At 43.0% G+C, this 8,341-nt stretch overlaps 1 long non-coding RNA gene across 1 annotated transcript; it reads left to right on the top strand.

Annotated features, from left to right (window-relative positions):
- Positions 1–337: 337 nt before the first annotated feature.
- On the top strand, positions 338–7,187 carry LOC146755159 (uncharacterized). The gene is made up of 2 exons (XR_014938472.1): positions 338–3,482; positions 3,606–7,187. It is a non-coding gene; the product is annotated as an uncharacterized LOC146755159 (long non-coding RNA).
- Positions 7,188–8,341: the final 1,154 nt, after the last annotated feature.

Here is an 8,341-nt window from a genome sequence, read left to right as displayed (position 1 = left end):
GGAGGGCCTGTGACACGGGCAAAGGCACGACAAAATAACCTCTACCCTTTAAGAGAAATGCCCATGGGAGGTCCACAACCTCAGATGGGGTTTATATCAGTGCCCTTAAATTCAGGGGATGTTAGAGATTTTAAGAAGGAAATGGGTAATATACTAGAAGATCCCCTGGGGGTGGCAGACAGAGTAGATCAGTTCTTAGGGCCAAATGTTTATACCTGGGAGGAACTACAATCTATTCTAAGTATACTGTTCACAGCAGAAGAGAGAGGTATGATTAGGCGTGCAGGGATGCGCATTTGGGATGCTCAACATGCCCACGGGCCCGCTGCGGATATTAAATGGCCCTTACAGAATCCGCAATGGGACCATCAAAATCAACATCATAGGACTCACATGCAGGACCTGCGAACTATCATTATCCAGGGCATTAGGGAGGCAGTCCCAAGAGGTCAGAATATAAATAAAGCTTTTAATGAAAGACAAAAGAAGGAGGAAACACCCACTGAATGGCTAGAAAGGTTACGCAAGAATTTACAACTATATTCAGGATTGGATCCCGATACACCGATAGGCCAGGCTCTGCTCAAAACACAGTTCGTAGCTAAGGCTTGGGAAGATATCCGCAAGAAACTAGAAAAGATAGAAAATTGGCAGGATCGGGGGCTTGATGAACTTTTGAGGGAAGCTCAGAAGGTATATGTAAGAAGGGAGGAAGAAAGACATAATAGGCAGGCTAGGATGATGGTATCAGCGGTCAGAGAAAGTAGGGAATTGGAAAGGAAAATGGGGGGATGGACGCAAAATCGAATTCCAGGACAGCAAAAATTTAGGAAGCCTGAAAACAGGGAGGAGGAGAGAATATGCTATTATTGCAGGAAAAAGGGACACATGAAGAGGGACTGCAGGGTTAGAATGAGAGACGAAAAGTCCTTCCAAGAAGACTAGGGGTGTCAGGGGCTCTATATATTGGGGACCCAGAAACAACAGGAGCCCTTGATAAAATTGAAAATTGGTCCCCAAGCTGAGGAGGTAGAGTTTCTAGTAGATTCAGGAGCAGAAAGGTCTACTATACAACAGATCCCCCTCGGATGCAAACCTTCCCGGGAAACTACCAAAGTAATAGGAGCAAAGGGAGAACCTTTTACAGTAGGAATAGTTAAAAATGTAATGATAGAAGCAGAGTCCAAAGTGGGGTTGGGTGATTTCTTGATACTGCCTGAAGCGGAGTTCAATTTGTTAGGACGGGATCTGATTATTGCATTAGGCATAGGACTAGAAGTAGAGAATAAAGAATTGAGAATCAAACTCTGCCCTCTTAGGGTAGAGGATGAACAAGAGATCAATTCTGATGTCTGGTATACCCCCGAGAGTGTGGGACAACTAAAAATACCCCCTTTCACGGTAAAAATCAAGAATCCTGAAATCCCAGTAAAAATAAAACAATATCCTATTTCCCTGGAAGGAAGGAGGGGTCTCAAACCAGAAATAGATAGATTAGTGAGCAAAGGATTACTGGAACCCTGTATGTCCCCATTTAATACCCCTATATTACCGGTAAAGAAACCTGATGGAACATATCGGTTGGTTCATGATCTGAGGGAAATTAACAAGCGCACTCTATCTAGGTTCCCAGTTGTAGCTAATCCCTATACATTGCTAAGTAAATTAGGGCCCGACAACTTGTGGTATAGTGTCATAGACTTAAAAGATGCTTTTTGGGCTTGCCCTTTAGATGAGACATGCCGCGATTTTTTTGCATTTGAGTGGGAAGACCCAGATACTAACAGAAAACAGCAATTAAGATGGACTGTACTCCCCCAAGGCTTCACAGAATCCCCTAATTTGTTTGGGCAAGCCCTAGAACAGATCCTGTAAGAGTATCAGCTAGATCCTGATACCAAATTAATACAGTATGTAGATGATCTATTAATTGCTGGAGAGGATGAGGGAAAGGTTCGGAAAGAAAGTATTAAATTGTTGAACTTTTTGGGACTGAAAGGACTTAAAGTATCAAAAAGGAAATTGCAATTTGTGGAAGAGGAGGTTAGATATCTAGGGCATTACCTGAGTAAAGGAGAAAAGAAGATAGATCCTGAAAGGATACAAGGAATATTGTCCCTGAAGTCGCCAAACAATAAGAGACAAATAAGACAATTGCTGGGATTAGTGGGATATTGTAGACAATGGATTGAAAATTATAGCAGTAAAGTAAAGTTCCTATATCAAAAGCTCAGTACCGATGGATTAATAAAATGGGATAGACAAGATGAAGAGAATCTACAAAAGCTGAAGGAGGATCTCATCAATGCCCCTGTCTTGAGCCTGCCTGACTTAAAAAGACCCTTTTATTTATTCGTTAACATAGACAGTGGTACAGCGTATGGGGTTTTAACACAGGATTGGGCAGGGAAGAAGAAACCCGTTGGATATTTGTCAAAATTATTAGACCCTGTGAGCCGAGGATGGCCCACTTGCTTACAAGCAATTGTTGGGTGTGCGTTATTGGTAGAAGAAGCCAGGAAAATTACTTTTAACAGCAATATAAAGGTACTATCTCCCCACAATATTAGAAATGTGCTCCAACAAAAAGCTGAAAAATGGATATCTGATTCTCGTCTTCTAAAGTATGAGGGTATCTTACTGGAAGCCCCTAACTTAACCCTGGAGACCACAAGTCTCCAGAATCCTGCAGAATTCTTATATGGAAAACCCGAAAATGTGGGACTCATTCATAACTGTTTACATACGATAGAAGAACAAACAAAAATCAGACCAGATTTAGAAGAAGAAGAATTAAGAGAAGGGGAAAAATTATTTGTGGATGGATCCTCTAGAGTAGTGGAGGGAAAGAGAAGATCAGGTTATGCAATAGTAGATGGAAAGACCCTCCGGGTATTGGAATCAGGACCCTTAAGTAACACTTGGTCAGCTCAAGCTTGCGAGCTGTATGCTGTTTTACAGGCACTAAAAAGATTACAGGGAAAAGAGGGCACTATCTATACCGATTCCAAATATAGTTATGGGGTAATACATACCTTTGGGAAGATTTGGGAAGAAAGGGGATTGATAAATTCCCAAGGAAAGGACTTAATACATCAAGAATTAATAAAGCAACTCTTAGTGGCCCTACGAAAACCAAAGAAGATAGCGGTGGTACACCTTAGAGGACACCAACAGGGGACCGATTACAAGACTAGAGGAAATAATGCAGCAGACCTAGAAGCTAAGCAAGCTGCCCTCAGGGAATTGGTCCTGAGGCAGGAGAGGCAGGAAGAATTGACACATGATGAGGCCTCTTCGTTTACACCGAAGGAAGAACAAAAACTGAATCAAATGGGAATAACTAAAAACACAGAAGGGAGGTGGTATCTAGCTGACGGGAGAGAGGTACTGCCTAAGTCAATAGCATCTCAGGTGCTGACCCAGTTGCACGAACGGACCCACTGGGGAAGCCAAGCTTTAATAGATCATTTTGCCACTAAGTACATGTGTATAGGCCTACATAATTTAGCTAGACATATTACTCAAGGATGTATTACGTGCTTAAAGATAAACAGAGCCGTACAAAGAAAACTGCCTATGGGGGGAAGACCCTTGGCCACTAGGCCATTTTCTAGAGTCCAAATTGACTTTACCGAATTTCCTAAAGTAGGAAGATATAAATATGTATTAGTCATAATAGACCACCTCACACATTATGTAGAGGCATTCCCCACAACTAAAGCAACAGCTCAGGTAGTAACAAAAATATTACTCGAACAAATCATCCCTAGGTATGGGGTAACAGAAGTAATAGATTCAGATCAAGGACCACACTTTACATCAAGAATCACTAGAAATATAGCTGAAGCCTTGGGAATAAAATGGGAAGAACATACTCCCTGGCACCCACAGAGTTCAGGGCGAGTAGAGAGAATGAATGGGGAACTAAAAAAGCAATTGGCCAAATTAACACTAGAAACTAAGCTCTCATGGATAAAATGCATTCCCCTTGCCCTCTTAAACCTTAGGGCCCAGCCCCGGGCTGACATAGGAATATCTCCCTTCGAAATGTTATACGGAATGCCATATGATGCAGGAACCCCTAAAGATCACCCGGGGGTGGTAGATCAGAACATTCAAGCTTATATCACGGAATTAATGAAGTATAAACAGGAATTGTGGAAAAAGGGACAATTGACTCAAAGACCCCCTCTTGACATTACCCTCCATCAGATAAAGCCTGGAGATTGGGTTCTGATAAAGACCTGGAGAGAAACCACACTGCAGCCTCGCTGGGAAGGTCCCTATCTGGTATTATTGACTACCAATACTGCCATCAGAACTGCTGAAAAAGGATGGACACATGCTAGTCGTGTTAAGGGTCCAGTACAAAATCACGAATGGAGAGTCACTAGTCCAGCGGGTGATTTGAAAGTAAAACTGTCACGAAACCCTCCATCAAGGAAAATGAGAACATGAATTAACAATGATTGTATAAACGTATCAGTATAGAATTTAATGTAGAAGGGAATATTTTGACTATTGTGAATGCAACTGTTGGGATATGTTTTAGAAAGGTAGTGGACCCACTGCGAAAACAGGAATACACAAATTGGTTATTAGCCTTCAGAGTGGCCGTGGAAATTTTAATAGAAGGGGGTAAACCTGGGGGTGAATTTGGATCCTTACCAGCATCACTTAAGTGTATAACCAGTGGGAAAAAGAATAGGGTGCAGTACCCCAAAGACCCACTTAAAAGGGAAGCAAAACCAGCCCCTCCTGAAGAATACTCTTGCTGCCGAGAAGATTATACACCCCATGGCTCGAGGCAACCGAGTCGATGGGCGAGGCAGAGGAGATAAAACATGTGGAGGGGTCTGCTCCATTATGAATGAATCCAAAGATTTAGGATCCAGAAGATACCCCAAGACTGGAAATAACTCCCCCGAGCAATTAAAGACTCACTACTGCAGTGGGAAAACTGCCTATCTAAAACTAGCTCAATTGATAATAATATTAAGTCTCATTAATGAGGGTTGGGGTACAGAGGTACAGACACATGAGCCATTTAAGTGGTCCCTAATCAGAGGGGAAGATCAGAAGGTGATAAGCACAGACGTGACCCCAGGCGCTCCCATCCTTAAAAGTCAAGTATGTGACTTAGTACCAACACAACCATGCCTGAATCGCAAGGCAATCTATGCTTGCCCAGCATCAAATCCAGGGAAAAGTTATTGTAATTACCCAGGGGAATATTATTGTGCATACTGGGGTTGTGAAACGGTTTCACTGGGATTTCTGCCAGGGGGGGGACAAGATGAATATATAACAATTAGTTGGGGTCCCTCAGGTTGTACACCTCCGACTTATGGGACTCACTCTGGTGAAGGAACATGCCAACATTTAGAGATAAAAATCCTTAAAACAGAAAACACAGTGTGGTGGATAGGAAAGACTTGGGGGGTACGAATGTGGGAGCCTGGAAGAGACCGAGGGGGCCATTTCCTTATTAAAAAAGAAAGAGTTCCGCCAGACCCCCCAATAGGTATAGGACCTAACGTAGTAATAAATAACAATCAGAATAAGACAGAAGCTGTTACTGTAGGCCCGACCGAAGCAAGCCCTTATATTACCGAATATGGCACCCTTTGGAAAATAATTCAGTCTAGTTTCAAGGTGTTAAACAACACCTACCCAGAATTAACTAAGGAGTGTTGGCTATGCTATGATATAAGACCCCCTTTTTATGAAGCAATAGGGTCCGTAGCGAAGATTAGGAGAAGAAATGGGACTAACCCAGCAGAGTGCCTATGGAAAAAGGGAAGGCCTAATGTTCCAGGGATAACTCTAGCACATGTTACTGGAAATGGTGTGTGTGTGGGAACTGTACCTCTAGAAAAACGACATCTATGTAATAAAACTATAGAAGTACAAAGTCAGGAGAAACCCTCAGACTGGCTCCTACCCGCAGACAATGCTAAATGGATATGTGCCAAATTAGGGGTCACTACATGCTTATCGACTAAGATATTTAATCAAACCACCAATTACTGTGTACAAGTAATTATAGTTCCACGAATCATATATCACCCTAAAGATTATGTGATCAGTCAACAAGAAACCTCTGAACATCACCTGATTAAAAGGGAGCCATTCACAGCCCTAACCGTTGCAATGCTATTAACTATAGGAGGGGCCGGGCTGGGGACTGGAGTAGCATCTTTAATAAACCAGCCACAGGGACTGAAAACCCTTAGACAATCTGTGGATGAAGATCTACAGAAAATAGATGAAGCCATCAATGCGCTTACAAAATCGGTACGGTCTTTATCAGAAGTAGTGTTACAAAATCGAAGGGGGTTGGATCTTCTCCTATTGCAGCAAGGGGGACTATGTGTGGCTCTTAAAGAACAATGTTGCACCTACGTTGATCAAACGGGGGTAGCAATAGATACAATGGCTGAACTAAGAAAACAGTTAGAACAAAGAAAAAGAGCCCAGGAGTCTCAAAGAAGTTGGTATGGGAGTTGGTTTAATGGTTCCTCCTGGTTCACTACATTATTATCCACAATAATGGGACCAGTTATTATGATAATATTAGGTTTGACCTTTGGACCCTGTATTTTAAATAGACTAATCGTTATCGTTAAGAACAGGCTAGAGGCAGCCCACCTAATGGTAATTAGAGAAAGATATGAACCCCTTGATGGGGAACGAGAAGAGGATGCTCTAGAATGGAGTCGACAAGAACTAAAACGGTTTAATGAGCAAAACAAAATAGTACAATAAAAGAAAAGGGGGGACTGTGATAAAATGTTTGCTCATTAAGACCGGGATGTGGTAGCATTGTGGTGGAGTGCTTGTTCATTAGGACCGGGATGTGATGGTGGAATATGGAGGCCACAAGGGTTGCAGAACACTCTAATTTTATGGGTAGATTGTGTACTCTGCATAGTTACAGGCAAAGCGCGCCCCGATGGATACAAAGTTTCACGGAAGGACCAACCAAGGAACGACACACCAAGTGGCACGATCACGACCGACCAATTAAAGGACAATACACTCGGGATGGACCTTACAAAAGAAGTTGCAAGGGACGGGAAGGGGCGGCAGTTGGAGGAACGAGGATTCCCCTGTCGCCCAGCGCTGAATTGCCTTTTTGTTTTACCCGCTACAATTAATAAAAGTTTCTAATTGGAACATTATCGGCTCATTGCTTATAAATTGATGACACTACCACTACATTAAAAAGGAGAATCCAACTTGTGGTGTGGGTCATTGATGTTGTTCCGGGGGGAATTGTGGCTGTTCCATGCCCACAGGGTAGAAGACAGCCAGTCTTCCTCTAAGCCACATAAAAAGCTGCTTAGTGCTCCCAAAGTGAATGCTCACCAGTTGTTTCCAACTTGAAGGTCATCTTCTGGCCAGCAGCCTCGCAGATGTATTCTCCAGCATCTTTCTTCTCCAGCTGCTCCACAACCAGACGCCGTGTTTTGCCCACAGATTCCATTCTGAACTTTCTGGAGGAGGCAAGCAGTCTTCCATCCTTGTACCATTTTACTTCGGTTGGATCCTGTGCTACTTCACAGCTGAGGGAGGCACTTGCTGCCAGGGCAGCACTCACCTCTTTCTGCACCTGCTCCTGGTTTATAAACACAGGTTTTGGCTCTGAGGGAAGAAAAGAAAAAGTATTGACTGAGGGACCGAAATGAGACCAACTTGCAGGTTTGTATGTACAGGTTGGAACAGGTTTAGGTTACCACTTGTGCCCAAACTAATAGCCTTCACTAGAGAATATCAGCTCTTCTGTTGAAACAAAGTGTCAAATCTAGGCAAGAAAGAACCTAGGAACTGAAGGAACCAAGAGGGTCCTTGAACACCAGTCCCATGGTTGCAAGTCACTATGCAAACATATTGAACCCAAAAGAACATCTGTCCTGCAGGCAACCAAAACCTGAGTTCCTTTTACTTAAGACCCACTGTGAAACATCAAAACACATAAACATGTGATAGTCAAACCACTGGCTGCCTTTTCATGACCCAGAACAGTACTCCTGGCTTCCTGAACAGACTCCTCATGGCCTCTACCATTGCCACAACTGTGACTGTCAAAGGCACAAAGGAAATATGCTCACCAACGCAGTCCTTTGTTCTTTGTGTGTGATTTGCAGATATCTATCTTACTTTGAGCTCTGGCAATAGTCAGCTCTACCAGGTCTCTTACTGTGAGTAGCAGACTCACCTATCCAGATGCAGCCTCCAACATAAAGGCATAGTAAAAAGGCAGTGTACTACTAGGAGAAGTTCCTGCTTCTCCTGCCATGAAAGGCTGCACGTAGAACATGCACTCCAGCCTCAC

The sequence above is a fragment of the Coturnix japonica genome, chromosome 36 (genome assembly GCF_054131305.1).
Source record: "Coturnix japonica strain WE chromosome 36, WE-NBRP24, whole genome shotgun sequence".
Lineage (NCBI taxonomy): Eukaryota > Metazoa > Chordata > Aves > Galliformes > Phasianidae > Coturnix > Coturnix japonica.
This window is presented reverse-complemented; position numbering and strand designations above follow the sequence as displayed.